This window comes from Hordeum vulgare, chromosome 2H, assembly GCF_904849725.1.
Source record: "Hordeum vulgare subsp. vulgare chromosome 2H, MorexV3_pseudomolecules_assembly, whole genome shotgun sequence".
In the NCBI taxonomy this organism is placed as follows: Eukaryota; Viridiplantae; Streptophyta; class Magnoliopsida; order Poales; family Poaceae; genus Hordeum; species Hordeum vulgare.
Genome location: NC_058519.1, coordinates 110,510,068 through 110,534,108, shown reverse-complemented (window position 1 = coordinate 110,534,108; position 24,041 = coordinate 110,510,068).

The following is a 24,041-nucleotide window of genomic DNA, read 5'->3' as shown; positions in this document are numbered from 1 at the left end:
GGTTAGTCAGGAACGGGAGATGAGTTTACCCAGGTTCGGCCCCTCCGATGGAGGTAAAAGCCTATGACCTGCTTTGGTCTCTATATTGACGGGGATCTCGATTACAAGGATGCGTAATCGCTAACCTAGCTCTCGAGAGTTTCTTACTTGATCTTTTTGGCTCGAGGAGTCCCCTTTATATATAGGTAGAGGTATCAAGTCTACAACAGAGTCCGGGTCGAACAAGTACTCACGCCCTATCACACTTCTACTTTATCTTGCCTCCCAAGCTTGGAAAGCTTCTGGCGTCTCCCGTGTTGTGGGCCTTAATTCGTCGTCTTCTAGTGTTGGGCCATCTGATGGCTTACTGGAAAAGTCTTTTGGACCGCCCTCTTGTCTTCTCTATGGTTTGACCCGACCAAGTATGGTGGGTTAAACCATGGGGTTATATCCCCGACATTAGGCCCCAGGTTGACTTGAACTTCTTCACATCAATCTTCTTCCTTCCATCAGGTGGTTTATCCTTTATCTTGTATCCGTGTTTCCCCAGCTTCTTCAATTGCCGGCTTATAGTTTTGTCTGCCTTTAGTAATTTTTCCTTATGTCGTCCGCCTATGACATCACCTGCCAAAAGTTAATGCGGACATAACGACATCACGACCGATATGTGCATGCATTTTTATCCCAAAAACCCAGGCGTCGTTTCCTTCAAAATTTTACTACGGCTTCTCTGTTTCGTGCCATGCAGTGGTCACCTCAAACATTACAAATATGGGTGGAGGGCTCCTTCTTTCACCTTTTATCCTCTCTTTTCATCTTCTTCTTCCTCTGGCCTGAACGCCCGGTCGCGCCATTACTGCCACTTCATCTGGTTGCTTTCGACAACTGCTTCAGGTTGCATGAATTCCTCGCCCCCTCCCGGGCTCATTCAAGCGTCTTTGGCATTTCGCCAACTGATGAAGGTATGTTATTTCTATTCCCCTATAAATCTCTGTCCTAGTTTCTTTCGAAGTTCATCGGAGAAATCAAGGATGCCCATCTATTCATCGCTGTTGTTGTTGTACGCATGCTACAAATCTCCATCTTTATAAAACGGGGTGGAGAACGTCTTTTCACAGATCATCTTTTCGCAGGCTTTTCTCCTCCCAGATCAAAGTTCTTCCGGGACGCACTCAACTTTATTCACTTTCATCCACAAGATTTGGCCCCTAACTCCATATCAAATTTATGCCAATTTCAAGTCTTGTGTGAGGCGTACTTGCAAATGGAATCCACTGTTCCACTCTTCCTGGAATTCTTTTATCTGAACCGCCAAACTGAGTGCATGGATGGCCCTAGCCAAGAGATAGGTGGTATTTCAATTCAAAGACGCAAAAATGGCGGCTTTCCTTCTGCCGCCCTGCCAAGTCATGCCAAAGGGTGGGCTAAAACTTGGTTCTATTGTCAAAACACTGCCCCGGCACACGAGCACCCCGTACCGGGTTATAGACCAAATCGCCTCCCAGCGGATTTTGAGCTTCCTGTCCAAGTCTCTCTAGAGGAGCGTGATAGGTTTGCCTTTGTATTCCAAAAATTGGCGGCTCTTCGGTTTCGGGGTCTAACTGGAGTGGACTTGACCCGTTGTTGGCTATCTTGGATGATCCTCCCCCTGAGCCACCCAAGTGCTCTTATGTGCAAATATTCCGGTCGTGTGGATAACCCTCAAAGATATAGTGAAGTAGTTTTGACACAAGATGACATAAATAAGGTTGTGAAGAAGTTGCTAGGGAAAACTAAAGCAGTGTGTGACCAAACTGGCTTAAAGCCCTTCAATGCTCTCAATTCGGCTCCTGCAGTCTGAAAATTACCTAAATATTCCTTCTTATCTTTGTGAGAACTTTTCCCAAGCTTGAAGTACTTTTGCTTTTATTTAGTTCACCCGATTCTTGCAGGTTTCTTCTCCTTTTTGGAAAAGGAAAAGGAAAGTCCCGGCTAGAAAGTCTAAAGCTGCCCCCACGAAGTAGAAGAGTAAGGAGGCTCCCACCACTTTGTCATTTCGGGGCAAGTCTTCATCAGCTGGTGCATCTATGGAGGTAAAATTTGACTTCCTGAGTCGTTCCCTTATTGAAGTTGCTAATTATTTTTTATCAGGGTGATGCTGCTATAAGTCACACCAAAAATGCCAAGGTAATTTCTATCTTCTCCGGCTCAGCATCCTTGCCTTCAAAAACAAGGCGAGTCATTCAGAAAGTAAGTTTTTCTCATTCAGATGGTTATTTGGATCCAATTTTATTTTTAAGAAGACCCAACATGCTTCAAGGCGCCAGGCTCGAAGTGGTTCTCATATTCCTATGACCGGCTTACCCGGCCAGTCAGCTGTTCGAAATCTTCACGACGAGGTGCCTCATAGTTTGACTCCATCTCATCCACATGCTGATCTTTTAAAACAACCTCTCAACCCTGCTAATTCAAATTACCAGGAATCACCGCTCATTTGGCAACTCATCTACCACGAAGTTGGCACCTTTTGTTATCAACCAAGGGTAAGTTGTTTCCTTCGTTTTGTATCATATGTTTGTCTGTTGAGACTCTGAATTTTATCATGCCTTCTTGTATTGTAGGGCCAGGGATAAGAAGAGGAACCATGGTGGTTCTTTTTTATGTGTGAACTTCTTCAGCCAGAAAATCTAGACATGGCGGCTTTCGAAACCATTAGGCGAGTTGAAGATCATCACGAAATCCAAGTCGATCTACCTTAGCCTGAGGTAGAAAAAGTTGTTGTTTCATCTATGGGTGTTGAAACTGACCCGACAATTGGTACTGACCGACCAATTCCTTAAGAGCCTTCTGAAGATATTTCTTGTGACAAGAATGCATAAGTGGTCATCCTTGGTGTTGGGGATATTATCCCGCCCTGAGACCCACCCTAGGGGGCCGGGTCAAGATAATGGCGGCTCAGTATTCATACTCAAGACAGGCCATGATTTATGAAGCAGAAGACACAAGGCGTATACCACGAGAGCCGGTTGCGGCCCAAGACATGAAGAGGGAGACTTACGGCCCATACAGGAAAAGAGTAACCCGGAGTTTCCTTGCTTAAGGGGCAAGGAGAGTTAGAGACATGTCGACTCACGAACTGTAGGGTGACCCGGACTCTTGTAAACCTAGGTCCTCGACCTATATATAAAGGCAAGTCTTTAGGGATGGTAGAATAAGTTAACATCGATCGAGATCTAGGTCAGGCGAATCCGCACCCTTGTAATCGATTTCCACAAGAATATACACATAGCGGGACGTAGGATTTTACCTCAATCTGAGGGGCCGAACCTGGGTAAACTCGTCTTCCACTCCCGATCAACCCCTTTGAGTCGCCACATAGTTGTGATGGCTTCACCACTAAGTACTTTCATGAGGACATATGTCGTGAAAAAACCACGACAGTTGGCGCCCACCGTGGGGCCTGCGCACGAAGGACTTGATTTCTCGAAGGGATCCCTTCTAGGGTTCGGGAGCTACGCGGTCGGCCTCATGACCAAGAGTCGCCGCGGAAAGTGTTACATCGACAATTCAAGCTGGGTTCCCGAGGCCGGTTCAATCGAATCAGGCTACCGGGTCCCCTTCGACAAGATCCACATCTTCATCGCCAAGATCGGAACGCTGGTTCCCGAGCCAGACATCTGCACCGACATTGTTGAGCCAGCTCGGGTCGCCCAACCCGCCACGTCTCGGATTAGACGATGTCGCGTCTTCGTCGGCTTCACACACGGGGCTAGCCTCCTGGATGAGCCAGAAGCTGGTGGAGATACCACTGTCAGTTCTAATGGCGAGTCATCAATCAGAGATACTGACTCGATCTGCCCTCTCTACAAGGGAAGGCTGGGCGTGTTCCTTGAGGTGGCGATCTTGGAAGGGCCACAGGAACCACCTTGCCAAGTCAACATCTATATCGCAGGGGCCACGACGGCTCAGGACTAGCCAAACGCGGCAACCGCCAATGGGGTCACCGGATCTGGGAAGATGCCGGCCTAGGCCATGTCGGATCTGATGGTTGAGATGTCAAAACTCATGCCAGTAGCTGTGACGGCTGATAACCAAGAGGAAGTTAATTCTGAATTGGCCAAACTTCATGAAGAGATGGCTCAGATACAGCGCCAGATCGATGCGGAGAAGACCCGGATGGCGGATCAGCAGGCTCATATTGACGAAGAGGTGGAGCGTTTGAAGTTGGAGGCGTGGTGACTGGACCGCCAACGGGTCGCGTCAAACGTTGTTTATCACAGGAGGCGTCAAAGTCATGTCCCACCCAACCTTAATCCTACTCGCCTGTTCAGCAGCCCGCAAACGCCCGGCACAGACCATAACCGGCCTCGCCAGAGCAATCCACAGGTTGAGATTGTCCAGCAGCCAATGCAACTCCTGTTGAACCCGCAGGCGGCTCGCACTTCCAAATGCCTCAAGGTCACTTCTCCAACCCGGTGGATAATGTGCTGGCTGCGACCCACCACTTGGAGTCTCTTCCTATTCGTGGGAATACCGTTCTGGAAGTGAAGGCAAGGAACGTCATCAAGATGTTAAAAACGGCGGTAGTCCAGTAGGCACGTTTTTCATACAGTCGTGATCGTCTGCACTCCACGCTGCAGGCAAGCCATACGAAGAGTCGCCTAGATGATCCTTTGGCGGTTTCCAGCGATGTCCACCGACACCAACCTCAGATCAATCCACCAGAGCCGCTATCATCAAATTCTTAGGCGCTTGTCAATGCTGCACTAGCCGCCCGACAGGCCGAGGCAGAGGCAACAGCGGCATTGGAGGGTCAGGGAGTTCCACCCTATGCCTAGCCGACTCCTGGATACAATGGGCAAGGAGGAAGGAATGTAGGTGTCCCCTGCCTATATGTTTCTCTACGCAATGAGAGCATGCCCAGAGACTTCAAGGGCCCTCGTAAGGTACCCAACTATACGGCTGATCTTGAGCTGGGGTCGTGGGTTGAGAGTTATGAGCTGGCTATGGATATGCTTGATGCTAGTGACACGGTCTGCGCCAAGTACTTCGCCATGATGTTGGAAGGACCGGCTCGCACGTGGTTGAAGAACTTACCACCCAACTCCATCAACACTTGGGCGGAACTCAAGGAGCGCTTCGTCAAAAACTTTCGAGGAACCTGCAAGCGTTCGATGACCATCGCAGATCTACAACATTGTGTTCAGCGGGTGGATGAATCAGCTCATCATTGGACAAGGCGGGTCGCGGAGATCATCCACTCTTTGGATGACATTACGGCGGGTCAGGCCGTGCTGATCTTGGAGAAGAGCTGTCATTTTCAGCCCCTGGTGTTGAAGCTTGGCCGCCTCAAGCGAAGGTGTAAGATATGGACGAGTTGATGGATATCCTCACGAGGTATGAAGAGTCGGACGACATGAAGGATGCCGGCTCTGATGACGAGAAGGCCAGTGAAGTTAAAAGGGGAGATGGAGCAAAGGGTCACTTCCAGACTCCTGGGTGCAATAACAACCACGGAGGTCAAGGAAAAAGAAGGCAACAAGATGGCATGTCTGATTTTGTTGCTAACACCAATGTTGGACCCCGGAACCAGCGTCGGAACATGAGTCAGCGTGGCTTTCAGGACCGGGGCTTCAGCGGAAGGAATCCGCACAATTATGAAGAGCTGCTCAAGGGACCTTGCCCTAAAGATAGTACCCTAGGTGCCCCGTCTACTCACTCTTGGGAAAACTATTTTGTGATGTAGGAATTTCGTCTTCACGAGTCCCGGGATCACCAAGGAGGTAATGAGGGTTCCCACCAGGGTCAATTTGGCTCGGGCAGGTCATGAGGAGGTTTGTTCAGTGACTTTCCTAACCCAGGTCCTCAAGGGCGAGGCGGCTCACATAATAATGGTGGACAGTCATCGGGCCAAGGCAGTCATCACTATAATGACCAGGGCAATTTCCAGCAGCCAAACAACCAGGGCGGTTTTCAGAGTAATCCAAAGCAGTTGAATGGTGGGAAATACCATGTCTTTACCACGAGTACCTGTAAGAGGGATAAGAAAGTAAAGAGGAGGGCCATCAATATGGCTGAGCCGGCGGTTCCCAGATACTTAAACTGGTCTGAACAGCCTGTCACGTGGAGTAGAGCTTATCACCCGCCTCAGATTAATAACCCTGGCGACTTGGCATTGGTGGTGGCACCTAAGGTTGGTGGATAAACGCTCTCTAAAGTCCTCATGGATGGAGGTAGCAGTATCAACAGCCTGTACTATGACACCTTCCGGCAGATGAACTTTGATGAGCAGGACTTAATGCCCTCAACCACGGTTTTTCACAACATTGTTCCGGGCAAGTCGACATATCCTGTTGGGCGGATCAAGTTGAATGTGGATTTTGGTGATGAGTCCAATTACAGGAGCAAGTCATTAATATTTGAGGTGGTCAGAATTAAAAGTCCTTATCATGCTTTGTTTGGGCGGCTGGCTTATGCTCGCTTCATGGCCCGGCCTTGTTTTGTCTACCTTAAGCATAAAATGCCGGGTCTCAAGGGCACCATCACAGTCAATGGGAACCGAAAGATAGCTCATGAGTGCGAAGAAGGAGACGCCACATATGCTGAGTTGGTGTGCGCTGCCGAAGAGTTGAAGTTCCACAAGGCCAATGTGGATCCAGCTCACATGAGCCCGTTGAAAAACCGACGGTTTATTCTGAGCCGCCCCTTAAGTTCGAAATGGAAGATGATACCAAGCAAATTTATTTTGTCCCTGGTGACTCTTCCAAGAAGTTTACTGTTGGGACCATCTTGGATCCCAAATAGGAAAGCGCGCTCATCGAATTTATCCGTGAGAATCGGGACATCTTCGCATGGAAACCTTCTGACATGCCAGGAGTACCGAGATAATTCGCTGAGCACCATCTCAATGTAGATCCCAAGATGAAGCCGGTTCGTCAGTACCTTCATCGTTTTAATGAGGATAGGCGCAAGGCAATTGGGGAAGAAGTCGCCCGACTCTTGGCCGCCGGGTTCATCATCGAGGTTTTTCACCCTGGGTGATTGGCTAACCCGGTCTTGGTTCTCAAGAAGAACGCCACTTTTCACATGTGCATTGACTATATAGACCTCAACAAAGCTTGTCCGAAGGATCCTTTTGCCCTTCCCCGTATCGATCAAATCATTGACTCTACGAAGGGTTGTGAGCGGTTGTGCTTTCTGGATGCGTACTCTGGTTATCATCAGATCAAGATGGCCAAGGAGGATCAGGAGAAGACGACCTTTATCACCCCTTTGGTGCTTTTTCCTATGTCTGATGCCTTTTGGGATCAAGAGAGCGAGGGAGACTTATCAACATTGCATTCAGAATTGTTTGCACAACCAGATTGGATGTAACGTCCATGCTTATGTCGATGTCATTGTGGTAAAGTCACAGAAGAAGGAAACACTTCTAGGCGACCTCAAGGAGACATTTGACAACCTCGGGTGTATGAGATGAAGCTTAACCTGACCAAGTGCGTGTTTGGGGTTCCTGTGGGAAAATTGCTGGGATTCCTGGTGTCCGAGCGTGACGGAGAAGCTAACTCGGACAAGATCAAGGCGATAACTTCGCTTGGGAAGCCGGCTAACATTAATCAGGTCGAGCGTATGGCGTCTTGTATTGTGACACTGAGTCATTTCATAAGTCACCTCAGTGAGAAGGCTATCCCTCTTTATCAGCTGCTCAGGAAAATAGATCACTTTGTCTCGACCGATGCGGCTAATGAGGCTTTTGAGGCCCTTAAGAAGCAAGTTGCTGAACCGCCCGTGCTGGCAGCCCCAGCCAACAAAGAGCCAATGCTCTTGTACATTGCCGCTAACTCTAAGGTGGTGAGTGTGGCGGTGGTTGTTGAACGCAAGGAAGAAGGCAAAGAATATCTTGTTCAACAGCCAGTGTATTTTGTCAGTGAAGTGTTGACCCTGTCCAAACAGCGGTATCCACATTGGTAGAAGTTGGTCTTTGGGATTTTCATGGCAATCCGGAAGTTGAATCACTACTTCCTGGAGCACCCAATCACTATGGTGAGCTATGCGCTAATCGGGGACATTATACATAACCGAGAAGCCATTGAGCGGATTGCTAAATGGGCAATAGAGCTTGGTCCTCATCACGTGAAGTATATGCCTCGCACTGCCATCAAGTCTCAGGCTCTGGTAGACTTCATCAACGATTGGACCGAGTTGCATATTCCGAAAGGCCTGATAACACATATTGGACTATTCATTTTGATGGCTCTGGGCAGTTGGACGGCTCAAGAGCTGGAGTGGTGTTATCGTCCCCAAGAGGTGACAAGTTTTGCTATGTTCTGCGGTTCATGTTTCCTTGCACAAACAATGCAGCTAAGTACGAGGTGTTGCGTCATGGGCTCAGGATAGCTAAGATAGGCCTGATAACACATATAGGCCTGATAACACAGAACCGAGAAGCCATTGAGCGGATTGCTAAATGGGCAATAGAGCTTGGTCCTCATCACGTGAAGTATATGCCTCGCACTGCCATCAAGTCTCAGTCTCTGGTAGACTTCATCAACGATTGGACCGAGTTGCATATTCCGAAAGATAGGCCTCATAACACATATTGGACTATTCATTTTGATGGCTCTGGGCAGTTGGAAGGCTCAAGAGCTTGAGTGGTGTTATCGTCCCCAAGAGGCGACAAGTTTTGCTATGTTCTCCGGTTCATGTTTCCTTGCACAAACAATGCAGCTAAGTATGAGGTGTTGCTTCATGGGCTCAGGATAGCTAAGGAGATGAACCTGAGCCAGGTCAGGTGCTTAGGCGACTCAGATTTAGTGGCTCAACAAGTATCAGGAACCTGGGACTCTAAGGATCCATTGATGGCGGCTTATAGGCGTGCGGTAACTGAGGTAGCGGGTTATTTCCATGGCTATCAGGTTGATCATATTGATCGTCGATAGAACAAGGTGGCTGATGCTCTCTCCCGACTCGGATCACAATGTAAGCCCGTTGCCCCCAATGTGTTCTTGGATGTCTTACATAATCCTTCTGTGAAGTTGCTTTCTGAAGAAGACATAACAGTTCCTGACCTAGAGTCACAGTTGGTCCATGGTTACATAATCCTCCAGGCAATTCCTGACTGGATGATACCTTACATGGCTTATCTAGATCAAGGAAAGTTGTCAGCTGATGAAGTCTTTGCTAGGCAAAACGTGCGGCGGTGCAAGTCCATGGTTATACACAAAGGCGAGTTGCACAAGCGAAGTACTTGTGGGGTTTTCCAGCACTGTGTTTTCCCGGAAGAAGGGCGAGATAGTCTCAACGAGATACATGCGAGCGACTGCGGATATCACGTCGGGTCACGATCTTTGGTGTCAAAAGCTTTTCAACATGGTTTCTACTGGTTGACGACTCATGCCGATGCAGAGGATATAGTGCGCTGATACGTCTCCAAGGTATCTACAATTTTTGATGGTTTCGTGCTATTATCTTGTCAAACTTTGGATGTTTTGTATGCCTTTTATATCTTTTTTGGGACTAACTTATTAACTCAGTGCCAAGTGCCATTTCCTGTTTTTTCCGTGTTTTTGACCCTTTTCAGAGGAAGATTTGAAATGGAGTCCAAGCGGAATAAAATCCCCGAAAAGATTTTTTCTGAAACAGAAGAAGATCGGGAGACTTGAGAACCAAGGCAGGGGGTCCCCAGGGACCCCACAAGCCCCCTAGCCCCGGCCAGGGTGGAGGCCGGGCCTCCCTGGCTTGTGGCCCCCCTGGACCTCCTCTGCCCTAGGTTTTGCGCCTATATATTCCCTAAAATCCTAGAAAAAATCAGGAGATCATCGAAAATACTTTTCCACCGCCGCAAGCTTCTGTCTCCGCAAGATCCCATCTGGGGCACGTTCTGGTGCCCTGCCGGAGGGGGGATTTGGATACGGAGGGCTTCTTCATCAACACCATGACCTCTCCGATGATGCGTGAGTAGTTCACCATAGACCTACGGGTCCATAGCTAGTAGCTAGATGGCTTCTTCTCTCTCTTGGATCTTCAATACAAAGTTCTCCATGATCTTCATGGAGATCTATCCGATGTAATCTTCTTTTGCGGTGTGTTTGTCGAGATCCGATGAATTGTGGATTTATGATCAGATTATCTATGAATCTTATTTGAGTTTCTTCTGCTCTCTCTTATGCATGATTTCATATCCTTGTAACTCTCTTTGAGTTGTGGGTTTTGTTTAGCCAACTAGATCTACGATTCTTGCAATGGGAGAAGTGCTTGGTTTTGGGTTCATACCGTACAATGATCTCACCCAGTGACAGAAGGGGTAGAGAGGCACGCATCATGTTGTTGCCATCAAGGGTAAAAAGATGGGTTTTCATCATTGGTTTAAGATTATCCCTCTACATCATGTCATCTTGCTTAAGGCGTTACTTTGTTCGTCATGAACTCAATACACTAGATGCATGCTGGACAGCGGTTGATGTGTGGAGTAATAGTAGTAGATGCAGAAAGTATCGGTCTACTTGTCTAGGACGTGATGCCTATATGTATGATCATTGCCTTAGATATCGTCATGACTTTGCGTGGTTCTATCAATTGCTCGACAGTAATTTGTTCACCCACCATAATACTTGCTATTTTTAGAAAAGCCTCTAGTGAACACTATGGCCCCCGGGTCTACTCCACACCATATTTCCAGCCTTACACTTTTGCTTCGTTGCACTTTCCGCCTTCAGATCTCACGTTGCAATCAATCTTGAAGGGATTGACAACCCCTTTATAGCGTTGGGTGCAAGCTCTTTTGTGTTTGCGCAGGTACTCTGGACTTGACGAGATTCTCATACTGGATTGATACCTTGGTTCTCAAACTGAGGGAAATACTTACTACTCCTGTGTTGCATCGCCCTTTCCTATTCAAGGGAAAAACCAACGCAAGCTCAAGAGACGACAGAAGGTTTCTGTCACCGTAGCCGAAGGATTTCTGGCGCCGTTGCCAGGGATAGCATGTGCCAATGTGACGGATGTCAGAAGTTTGGACGTCAAGCACATGTGTCGGCCTAGGAATTGCGCATGATCCCAATTACATGGCCTTTCCTAGTTTGGGGGCTTGACATGGTCGGCCCTTTAAAATGTCTTCCGACAAAAAGACCCATCTATTGGTGGCGGTTGATAAGTTTACCAAGTGGGGTGAGGCACAGGCGGTCAGCAATTGCGAAGCAGAGACGACAGTCAAGTTCCTCAAGAAGCTGATTTTCCGTTTTGGTTATCCCCATAACATCATTACTGATAATGGTACTTGTCGTGGTTTTGTCACGGCAGATGTCCCTGTGAAAGGACTTAGAGATGGAGCCATCACACCTTGCTGGCGACTCAAAGGGGGTGAGCGAAAGCGAGAATCAGATTTACCCAGGTTCGGCCCCTCGTGAGGAGGTAAAAGCCTACGTCCTGCTTTGTGTGGATTAATAATGGTTTCGATTACAGGGAGGGCGTAACTCGCCTGACCTAGCTCTCGATTCTCTCTAACTTGCCTGACCTCTCCCTGGGACTCGCCTTTATATACAGGTCGAGGCCCTAGGGCTTACAAAGTCCTGCCATTCTACTCTTGGTAGCTTTCCTTATCTCTAAGTCGTCGTGTTCTCCACGATCAGGAGCTTCCTTGACGTTCCACCATCCGCACGATCCTTTTGAACCGCCTTACAACTCGTGGGCAGTAGAACGCATAACTAATGGTGAGTCGCCCCTTTGGTGACCCGGCCCATTAAGGGCGGGTTACCCACAGGTAATATCCCCAACATTAGGCCCCAGATTGTCGTGAATTCATTCGTGTCAATAAACTCCCATCAACTTGGGGCGACTCTCCTCATTTTTGACCTTCGGCGAATGTTAAGTCGCCATCCGTTGTACTTAACCTGAGTCACCATATAGTATTAAATGGCGTCACCTCATCCCCTTGGTTCCAGGGCTCCCAACACTGTAACCTCATCCTCTTTTGCGCATAATTGCTTATCCCGCCGATGATTCATGTGCAAGGGTAAGTCTTCTTTGTTAACCCAATTTTTCTAAACAACGACATGTGCTTTTAACCTTGGTGCTTTTGTCGTAGGGCACAAGCAAAGAGAATAAAAACCGGTGACTCTCCTTCTGCTCTCCGAACATCTGATGCCTTAGGCTCGAGCACCTCTGTTCCTGAGGCTGATGAGGAGCAAACGACGGCTTATGATATTCCTGCGGGCAATATTCCCGATGCCTGGGATGACTCGCCCGTCATTTTGAAGGAGACCGCTGGTCAGAGTAACCCGCCAAGCCCTCTCAAGGCGATTGACGATCCAGACTTCGTGGTCACTGGCGTTGGCTACTCCACTCCCCCAACTACCGTGCTTTCCAAACATATTTCCAAGGCGACTCGCCTTTCCCCTGATGACGACGCATAACCCCTCAAACTCCCCCAATATGAGAAGCTGGATTTCGACCTGCTTTGCTCCGGCTTCACAAGTCATCTGGAGAAGGATTTTGAACTGAACAAAAGCTTGCTCCGCCTTATGAGGACCAAACACGAGGTATGTTGATGTATTTTCCTGCACCCATTAGCCTTCCAAGGGCTGGCTCATCTTTTGGGAGATGAGTCGGGTCTTGTATTAGAAAAAACTTCAACTTGTAGCCCCCAAGGGCCGGGTCATCTTTTGGAAGATGAGCCGGGTCTTGTATTAGAAAAAACTTCAACCTATAGCCCCCAAGGGCCGGGTCATCTTTTGGAAGATGAGCCGGGTCTTGTATTAGAAAAACTTCAACCTGTAGCCCCCAAGGGCCGGTTACTTTTGGAAGATGAGCCGAGTCTTATATTAGAAAAAAACTTCAACCTGTAGCCCCCAAGGGCCGGGTCATCTTTTGGAAGAGGAGCCGAGTCTTGTATTCGGTATGACTTTGATAAAAAATCATACATTAGCCCCCAAGTGTCAGGAGTATTGCTTGCAAAAATTCTAAGACTTGTCTCCCCAAATTTGATGTGCAGGAGTCTATGGCACAGACTGAGTCGGCGGTAGCCAATTTAAAGAAAAACCTAGCGGAACAACAGGATGCCCACTCCGAGTTGGAGACGAAATTCCTCTTGCTGCAGGCTGATCTAGAGAAGATGAAGGCCGACCAGAAATTTTTTGAGAAGAAAGCCAAGGCCGATCAAGCCGCCATCCTGAAGCGTGCTGAGTAGGCAAAGGAGAAATTGGAAGCCGCCCAACAAGAGCTGATCGGCTTAAAAAGCATGTGTCCAATATGACAGTCGCCATGTTTGGTAAGCTTTATCTTTGAACTTGTTTGACTAACTAATCTGGTATAAAAAAACTATCGAATACTGATGTACCCTTTGCAGGTGCGCGAGCCGCCAATCTTCTGGACGACTGCCTGCTGAAATTAAAAGCCATATATACCTTTGCTGAGCACCTATACACCGGGGGCGTGCTATCGGTCAAGGCAGTGATGGGCAACAAGGGACCAGTAATGACCATCAAGCAGATGCTTGGCTTCTTGTCTACGCTGCCTTCTCAAGTACAAGAGTTAAAGAGATCAGCCGCCCGAAAGGGAGTGTTGAACACCCTGAGTCGGTGCTTAGCTTACGCCCCGGAGCTCAAAACCGAAGAAATAGTCGCCGGCTACCCTGAGCTGAAAGATGACGGGTCAGAATTCACCGAGATGGACTATCTCCGAACCATCGTAGAATCTCGCTACACGGCGACTCAACTGGCAGCCAGTTTGGAACTGAACAAGTACCAAGCCGCCTATGACGAGAACAAAAAGAAGGTGACACCTCCTGCATATGAAACTGCTAGTCTGGTTCCTAGTTGTCCCAAGAATCCTTTTGATCTTGACTTGGACCTATCTCTCTTCCTTGATGATGAAGACGAGTTCATTGCCTTGTCCAAGTGTAACTGGAAGCTTGGCGACTTACGAATTGAAGGCGGGGAGAGCTCAAGACAAGCTGACTCGGCAGCGGCTTGACTCGCCCATGGATCCTTCCTTTTCCGGGGGATGATACCCATTCTGGCCATGCGAGCCATGTAATAGTCTTGCTAGTGTGTGTAACACAAAAACATGCCGTATTGTTTTTGGATGGAACCACTTGTAGTCCTTGAATCTTATGCATGACTCGCCTGCAACTTTTTGGTAAACCAAGGAATGTCTCAAATTTTTTCCTGGTATGTTTAAAAACAACAGCAGCCGAGTCAGTAAAGGCATGGCCAGGAATAAACCAGCCCCCTGGATTATAGCAAGAGATAAATTAGCCCCCGGGATATGGCGAGAAATAAATCAGCCCCCGGGTTATGGCGAGAAATATGAGCGCAAAGGTTTGGACGGCCAGGGCAAGTTATAATCAAATCTGGCTCAAAGTAAAAAGAATATTGACTCAATGAGTTTCGATAGGATAAGACGAGTTTGCAAAACTCTAGTGTTACCCTTAGGAAGCTTTTGCAAAAAAGCCTTGTTGTTTTAGACCGGCTGATCACGCGCGAGTCAAGTTTCTGTGAAGTAGGTTCAATGAACCAATGGTTTCTCTATTTTCCATGTGTGACTCTGGCCGGTACCTTTTATGTTTTAACCAAGGCGAGTTCAGGGTCCAAACAGCGGATTGACTCGCCTTGAGTACATAGGTCCATGTGGCGACTTGTTCAACACATAGTCCAGTATAACCATTTGTAGTGCGATAATTTTTCGCTAGCCAAGAGGGTATTCAGGCTGAACTCAATGAGTGGAAGCCCCCAAGTGACCTATGGTTTAGGAAGAAACCAGGCATAGGATTACAGAAGCGTATACGCTCTTACTGCAAAACGACTTGGGGACTAGTAGCCCCTAAGTAAGCCGGTTTAATTCTCAAAACCATATAAGGCGCCTATGTTTGGACCGTGCGACTTGGCAACATTGGTCCTCTTTGGCAGTTATCAAAGCCTAGTTTTGAAGCAAGTGCAGCATGGCGACTTACGCTCTTTGACTTTGATAGTGTCCATGTTTGGGCGACTTATAGAACAATAAAGACTCATGCTTTCAAAAGATGAAACGACAATGGACCCCGAAATTCGTGGGTGCCGGCTTTATTGCTTTCATAATTTATAGATTACAATTTGCTAAAAACTGACAAAGAAAAAGGACAGAGCTCATGGCTCTAAGTGTAGCAAGGCCGCAGATGGGCTATGTTCCAGGGGCGAGTTGTCTCAACCTCCGTGGTTGGCCGATCTGGGCAAAGATCCACCAAATAGTATGAGCCGTTCCGAAGATTCTTGCTGACGACAAACGGTCCTTCCCATGGCGGTGATAGCTTGTGCATACCAGTATGATCTTGAATCCAACGAACCACTAAGTCGCCTTCTTGGAAAGCTCGGCTCTTTACCCGTCGACTATGGTAGCGTCGCAAGTCCTGTTGGTAAATCGCCGACCGTGACGCGGCCAAATCACGTTCCTCCTCCAAAGCATCCAGCGAGTCTTGTCGCACCAACTCGTTATCCTGCTCCACGTAGGCAGCGACTCGTGGGGAATCATGTTTGATGTTACTTGGTAACACTGCTTCTGCCCCGTAGACCAGAAATAAAGGAGTAAAACCCATGGAGCGGTTTGGAGTCATCCTGATACTCCATAGTACTGATGGCAACTCCTTGACCCAACATCCCGGTGTGCGTTCCATAGGTACCATGAGCCGAGGCTTAATCCCCCGCAATATTTCCCCATTCGCCCTCTTTGCCTGTCCATTGGACTGGGGATGTGCAACCGCAGAAACATCAAGCCGAATATGCTCTCGTGAACAAAACTCTTGCATTGCACCTTTGGATAGGTTAGTACCATTGTCAGTAATGATACTATGTGGATATCCGAACCTGAAAATTAGCTTCTTCAAGAATTTGACGACCGTATCAGCGTCACAACTGCTAACAGGTTCTGCCTCCACCCATTTGGTAAATTTGTCAACCGCCACCAACAGTTGAGTCTTTTTGTTGGAAGACATTTTGAAGGGACCGACCATATCAAGCCCCCAGACTGCAAATGACCAAGTGATTGGTATCATCCGCAATTCCTGAGCCGGTACATGCATCTGGCGTCCAAACTTTTGGCAGCCATCACATCGGCGAACGATCTCCTCTGCATCTGTGTGAGCCGTCAACCAATAAAACCCATGTCTGAAGGCTTTAGAAACCAAGGATCGGGATCCAGCATGATGACCACAGTCGCCCACATGAATCTCATTGAGAATCATACATCCTTCTTCAGAAGAAACACATCTTTGAAATACTCGTGAGGTGCTTCGTTTGTGTAAGTCGCCATTGTGTATGACCATGGATTTGCACCGACGGACAATTTGGTGACCTAGCAACTCGTCGGCAGGTAACTCGCCTCTGGTTAGATACGCCATGTAGGGAATCGCCCAGTCTGGAGTAGCGTGAAGAGCCGCCACGAGTTGAGATTCGGGGTTTGGTACCGCTAGATCTTCCTCCAAAGGCAGTTTTACTAAAGGGTTATGTAATATATCCAAAAATACATTGGGAGGAACCGACTTACGCTGCGAACCAAGGTGGGAAAGAGCGTCCGCTGCTTCGTTAAGCCGTCGGTCGATGTGATCCACTTGATAGCCATTGAAATGACCCGCCACATCTGACACAACTCGTTTGTAAGCCGCCATTAGAGGGTCTCGTGAATCCCAGGTGCCAGAAACCTGCTGCGCCACCAGATCTGAATCGCCCAAACATCTCACCCGTGTGAGGTTCATCTCCTTGGCGAGTCGCAAACCATGGAGCAAAGCTTCGTATTCTGCTGCATTATTGGTACATGGGAACATGAGCCGGAGGACATAGCAAAACTTGTCCCCTTGAGGCAAAGTTATCACCACACCAGCCCCCGAGCCTTCCAACTGTCTAGACCCATCGAAATAGATGGTCCAATATGTAAGGTATGGTCTTTCCTCAGGGATTTGTCACTCGGTCCAATCATTGATGAAGTCCACGAGCGCTTGAGATTCGATAGCTGTCCGAGGCGTATACCGCACCTGATGGGGTCCAAGCTCGATGGCCCATTTGGCAATCCATCCAGTAGCCTCTCGGTTCTGTATGATGTCGCCGAGGGGGGCGGAGCTGACGACCGTGATCGGGTGTTCCTGGAAGTAATGTTTCAGCTTTCGACTCGCCATGAATACTCCAAAAACCAACTTTTGCCAATGTGGGTAGCGTTGTTTGGAGAGGGTGAGGACCTCGCTGATGAAATACACCGGTCGCTAGACGGGGTATTATTTTCCTTCTTCCTTTCGCTCGACAACTACTGCCACGCTGACTGCTTTGGAATTGGCCGTAATGTACAGGAGCATAGGTTCCTTGTCTGCCGGAGCCGCCAGCACTGGCGGGTTAGCTAATTGCCGCTTCAAGGCTTCAAAGGCTTCGTTGGCCTCGTCCGTCCATACGAAACAAACGGTTTTCTTGAGCAGCTGGTAGAGAGGGATGGCCTTCTCCCCAAGGTGACTTATGAAACGGCTCAAGGCCGCGATTCGACCCGCCATGCGCTGTACTTGGTTAACGTTGGCTGGTTTCCCAAGTGAAGTAATTGCCTCAATCTTCTCCGGGTTAGCCTCGATGCCACGTTCTGATACCAAGAAACCCAATAACTTCCCCGCAGGGACACCAAAAACACACTTGGTGGGGTTAAGCCTCATCTGGTAAACACGCAGATTGTCGAAGGTTTCTTTGAGATCCTCCAAGAGTAACTCCTTGCGGTGAGATCTGACCATGACGTCGTCCACGTAAGCATGGACGTTACGACCTATCTGGCTGTGTAAGCAGTTTTGGATGCAGCGCTGGTAAGTCGCCCCCGCGCTCTTGAGCCCAAACGGCATGGACACATAACAGAAAGCTCCGAAAGGGGTTATGAAGGATGTCTTCTCGTGATCCTCCACCGCCATCTTTATCTGGTGGTATCCCGAATAAGCATCCAAGAAACACAGACATTCGCAACCCGCCGTCGAATCAATAATTTGATCAATGCGAGGAAGGGCGAACGGATCCTTCGGGCAGGCTCTGTTAAGGTTAGTGTAATCAATGCACATGCGGAAAGTGCCATTCTTCTTGAGCACCAGGACCGGGTTAGCCAACCATTCTGGGTAAAAAACCTCGATGATGAACCCAGCGGCAAGGAGCCGGGCTACTTCTTCTCCAATCGCCTTACGACGCTCTTCATTAAACCTGCGAAGGTACTGTCGCACTGGCTTAACTTTAGGGTCAGTATTAAGATGGTGCTCAGTGAATTCTTTCGATACACCCAGCATGTCAGAAGGTTTCCATGCAAAGATGTCCCAATTCTCACGGATGAATTCGATGAGCGCGCTTTCCTATTTGGGGTTGAGACCCACCCCAATAGTGAACTGCTTGGTGGAGTCGCCTGGCATAAAATCGATAACCTTGGTGTCGTCCGTTGGTTTGAACTTGAGGGGCGACTCAAAATCGATAGTCGGCCTTTTGAGCGGCGTCATGTCCGCCGGGTCGACATGGGATTGGTGAAACTTGAGCTCCTCGGCCGCGCAAGCTGACTCAACATAAGCCGCATCTCCTTCTTCACACTCTTGGGCTATCTTCCTGTCGCCGTGGACGGTGATGGGACCCTTGGGTCCAGGCATCTTGAGCTTGAGATAAACATAGCATGGGCGGGCCATGAACTTGGCGTAAGCCGGCCATCCAAACAACGCATGATAGGGGCTCTTGATCTTGACTACCTCGAACAAGAGGGACTCGCTCCTGTAGTTCGACTCCATGCCAAAAGCCACATTAAGCTTAACCCGCCCAATCGGGTACGCCGACTTACTGGGGACAATACCATGGAAGGCCTTGGATGATGGCATCAGGTCCTTCTCTAGGAGATTCATCCGTCGGAAAGTGTCGAAATACAGGATGTTGATGCTGCTGCCCCCGTCCATGAGGACCTTGGAGAGGGTGTATCCCCCGACTTGGGGAGCCACGACCAGGGCTAAGTCGCCAGGATTGTCGACTCGGGGTGGATGGTCTTCCCGGCTCCACGTTATGGGTTGCTCTGACTAGTGAAGGTACTGAGGGAGCGCTGGCTGAGCTACGAAAGTTCTATGCTTCACCTTATGATCCCGTTTACATGTGTTGGTGGTGAACACGTGGTACTGCCCACTGTTCAACTGTTTGGGGTTATTTTGGAACCCGCCCCGATCCTCCTGCCGCTGGGGGTCTCCTTGTGGGGGGGGGGGGGTGTTGGAACATTAGCGGTGGGTGGTACTGCTGGTTATGAACTTGGTATTGGCCAGCGTTATGCTGCGACCCGCCCTGTGGTCCTTGGTTAGGGAAACCTCCGAACGTGACCTGTCGTGACCCGGATGCGTCGGGTTGCTCCTACCGCTGGCCCTGCTTGCCGCCTTGACTTCTTTTGAGCGCCTCGGCTCGAAATTCTTGCATCACGTAGCAATCCTCCCATGAGTGAGTCACCGGTCCTTCGGTCGTGGCGTGCTGCGGGCACGGGCCTTTAAGCATTTCATGGTAGTTACGTGGTTTCTTCCCACCAAAACCCCGCTTCTTTTGACGCGGGTTTGCGTTGCTGGTATTAGTATTAGCGACGAATTCCGTAGGACCCTCGTGTTGCCGCTTCTTGCCATGCCCGCCATGGTGGTTATTGCCCCGGTTCTGAAACTGGGATTGGCCCTTTTGTAACTCGCCCTTCCGAGCAGCACCAGTTTTGTCGTCGCCCTCTCCAGGATCCTTGGTGTCGTGCGACTCAGCGTACCTGGTAAGGGCGTCCATTAGCTCTCCCATGTCCTGTACCTTTCGCTTAAGTCTCCCTAGATTCAGTACGAGAGGCTCGTAATGGCAATTCTTCTCTAGGATCAATACCGCGTGAGCCGCCAAAATGCCTTCCGATGAATGGATAACTTCCGCAACCCGCCGGGTCCAATAGTGGACCGACTCATCCGGCCCCTGGATGCAGTGCTGTAAGTCGACGAAGTTCTTGATGAAGCGCTCCTTCAGCTCTGCCCAAGTGTTGATGGAGTTGGGCGGCATGTTTTTCAGCCAAGTGCGTGCCGTCCCTTCAAGCATCATAGTGAAGTATTTAGCGCAGACCGCCTCGCTTACGTCAAGCATATCCATCGCGAGTTCATAGCTCTTGATCCATGACCCGGGCTCGAGATCTGGCGAGTAGTTGGGAACCTTCCTGGGCCCTTTGAAGTCCTTCGGCATGCGCTCGTTGCGCAAAGCCGGCGCGAGGCACGATACTCCAATGTGTTTGCCCCCGCCGTCCAGGGGTGCGGGCGACGACGATATGTAAGTCGGGTAGGCCTGACCCGCCACGGCCATTGGCTCCATGTGCCGCGCGGCTCGCGCTGCATCCACAATATCCTGGGCTCGTGTGTCGGGCATCCCGAGCGGATCGTGTTGGGGGAGTCGCCGCGGCCCGCTGGTTACTGCGGGGAAGTCCTCGTGGCGACTTCTGGTGTGACTTTCCTGAGGCGTGGAGTGGAGATGATCAAGGCTATGGGAATACTACGCGTGCTGAACCACGGCCGTTTTCAGCATCTCAGTGGCGTTTCTAGCTTCTATCTCGGCCGGGGTGTTTCCGTAAATCGGAAGGGACTCCAGGTGGTGGGTCGCTGCCAGCACATTGTCGACGGGATTTGAGAAGTGACCCCGCGGCATTTGGAATCGAGTCGCATGGGCGTCCATTGGCTGAGCCGACAACGGATTGGGCGGTGGAACCGCTCCTCCCCTCGGGACGACTTGTAAGGGCCGATCAGGTCCCGCCCCGGGGGTGCGTGGAGTATCAAAAAGGCGAGTTGGGTGTAAGTCGGCCGGGACGCGCCCATTGTGCCTCCTTTGATGGACGGCGTCAGATGCGCGCTGCTGTATCTCGAGCCGCCAACTTCGGTGTTCAGCCGGTCCGTCTGTGCGGCGACCGTAGCTCGCTATGTCTCGATCCTGGCGGCTTCTGCTTCCATGTCGCGATGTGCCTTGGCCATCGCCTCCCGCAGTTTAGTTAGCTCGGCGTTGATCGACTCCTGATTCTCAGACGTGATCGCGGTTGCCATAAGGATGGCTATCTCCGCCACTAGCTCCGTCATGGTTTGCGCCGTGGGCTTGGATGTTCCCCCGGTCTCGTTGTTGCCAGTTGGATTCTATATGGCGATTTGCCGGCGAGACCTCTCGAGGACTTCGGGATCCATTGCCAACGATAACCTCCCGAGCTGTCCTTCCTCAAGAGGGTGGATCAATTCCGTCTCGCCCATGGATGACTCGCCATCAGAATTGACAGGGGTGATCTCCTGGCCCGCCACTTCATCTCGCGTGTCGTCTCCCTGCGTAAAACTGATGAAAACCTGGCGACTCTTGTTCCACCGTGTAGCGGGGAGGACGTACCTGGCCGGCTCGACGATGTCGGTGGAGGTGTCCGGCTCAGGAACAGGCGTCCCGATCATGCCGATGAAGACGTTGATCTTTCCGAAGGGGACTCGGTAGCCAGATTTGACGGAATCGTCCTCCGATTCCCATAGCGAGTTGTTGATGTAGTACTTCCTGTGGCGGCTCTTAGTCATGATGCCGACCGCATAGCTTTCTAACCCTGATAGGGCTCCCTTCGAGAACTCAACTCCACCGTGCGCTAGCCCCACGGTGGGCGCCAATTGTCGTGGTTTTGTCACGGCAGATGTCCTTGTGAAAGGATTTAGAGATGGAGCCATCGCACCTTAGTGGCAACTCAAAGGGGGTGAGCGAAAGCGAGACTCAGATTTACCCAGGTTCGACCCCTCGTGAGGAGGTAAAAGCCTACGTCCTGCTTCGTGTGGATTAATAATGGTTTCGATTACAAGGAGGGCGTAACTCGCCTGACCTAGCTCTCGATTCTCTCTAACTCGCGAGACCTCTCCCTGGGACTCGCCTTTATATACAGGTCGAGGCCCTAGGGTTTACAAAGTCCTGCCATTCTACTCTTGGTAGCTTTCCATATCTCTAAGTCGCCGTGTTCTCCACGATCAGGAGCTTCCTTGACGTTCCATCATCCGCACGATCCTTTTGAACCGCCTTACAGCTCCTGGGTCATAGAACGCATAACTAATGGTGAGTCGCCCCTTTGGTGACCCGACCCATTAAGGGCGGGTTACCCATAGGTAATATCCCCAACAATAATAATTTGTCTAAGGTAGTAAGGGGGCAATGAAGGAGTTTTGTCAATGAGAGCACATCCGTCTTGATGTATCCGCAGTAGCTCATCCATAGTCCAATGGTCAAGCTGAGCGGGCTAACCAGGAAATCCTGCATGGGATCAAGCCCCGGCTTATGGTTCTTCTACAGTGCACTCCAGGTTGTTTGGTCAAAGAGCTTCGTTCTGTACTTTGGAGTATCATAACAACACCAAACAGATCTACTGGTTACACTCCTTTTTTCCTCGTTTATGGGGCTGAGGCGGTTCTCCTAAGTGATATAAGGCACGATTCTCCCAGAGTCGCCGCGTACGTAGAAGCCGATAATGAGCAAGCACGTCAAGATTCTTTGGATGCTCTCGAGGAGGAGCGTGATTTAGCCGCCACACGATCGGATATGTACCAACAAGACGTGCGTCGTTACCACAGTCAACGAGTCAGGAGTCGGGTCTTCCAGGAGGGCGACTTGGTGCTTCAACTGATTCAAGATCATACGGGTATACACAAGCTTTCGCCTCCATGGGAAGTACCCTTCATCGTCAGTAGAAACCTTCGCAATGGATCTTATTACTTGATCGATCTGCACCCTGACAAGCCAACCTCGGAGGAAGAGACAACCCGCCCGTGGAACATTGCTCATCCGCGGCCTTACTACACTTAGAGCCATTGACTCCTGATCCATGTACATAGTTTGGTATTTGTACTCTTTACATCACACAATAAAGCCGGCGCCCACGAAATTCTGGGTCTCTACCGTTTCAACCTATATTTTGAGCATGAGTCTTTATTGATTAAATAAGCCGCCCAAGAGGATGAGTCGCCGCCAAGGAGGCCATCCAAACATGGTCGCTATTAGTATCAAAGAGAGCGAGTCGCCCTATTGTGACCACTCAAACATGGATACTAGAAAGCCAAAGAGGATTAAGTGCCATGATGCACGGTTCAAACATAGGTGCCAATATATGGTCATGAACGATAAAAACGGATTACTTGGGGGCTACTAGTCCCCAGGTCGTTTAGCAGTAATAGCATTTTGTTCTGCTATCTTATGCCTACTTTTCCTTGATCATAGGTCATTTGGGGGCTTCTGACTCATTGAGTACCGTCTCACTACACTCTTGGCTAGCGAAAAGTTAACGCATTACAATGGTTATACTGGACTGTATGTTTTGCGACTCGCCCATAAGCCTCGTGTACTCTTGGCGAGTCAATCCAATATTGGACCCTGAACTTCCAAGGGTAAAACATTGAGGTGCTTGCGAGAGCCATCATATGGAAAATAGACAAACCATGGGTTCACTGAAACTGTTTCACTGAAGCTTGACTTTCGCCTAATCAGCCAGTCTAAACACATAAAGGTTTTTGAAAAAACCTCTTAGTGTATGACAAGAGCCTTGCTAGCCCGTCTACCTGCCATGATTCACTGAGCCGGCTTATTTTCACATCATATGGTGTTATATTTTCAGGCATAGATCCAACAGCTATGCTCACTCATTCAAATTGAGTGATGTTCAAGGAACAAAGGACAAAATACTTCCTAAACCGCCGACAACTCAAAAAGGCGACTTATATTACAAGGTAACGCTAGGAAAGCTTGGCATCCCTATTCATGCAAATATATAAGCAGTTTAAGTATGCTCGGAAGAAAATTACATGGCTCATAAAGGACAAAAGTTTCTCTATATTAACCCGGTGGAAAGTTTCCTCCGGGTTCAGTTTTCTTCTTCAGGTTGAAGTTCCGAGGGTCACCACGTCTAAGCTGCCTCCGGATCACCCTGTGCCGAGTTTTCGGAGTCTTGGATCTAGAAGTTGTCCACATCCCAGGTGCAATTGTTTAAAGCATGAAATTTAGCTTCCTCTGTCAAGATGGTTGACGAGTCAACATTAGAGGCAAAAAGAGGCTTACGGCACTGAGGAGTCAAATCCATTGGTGCAAAACTGGGAGGCG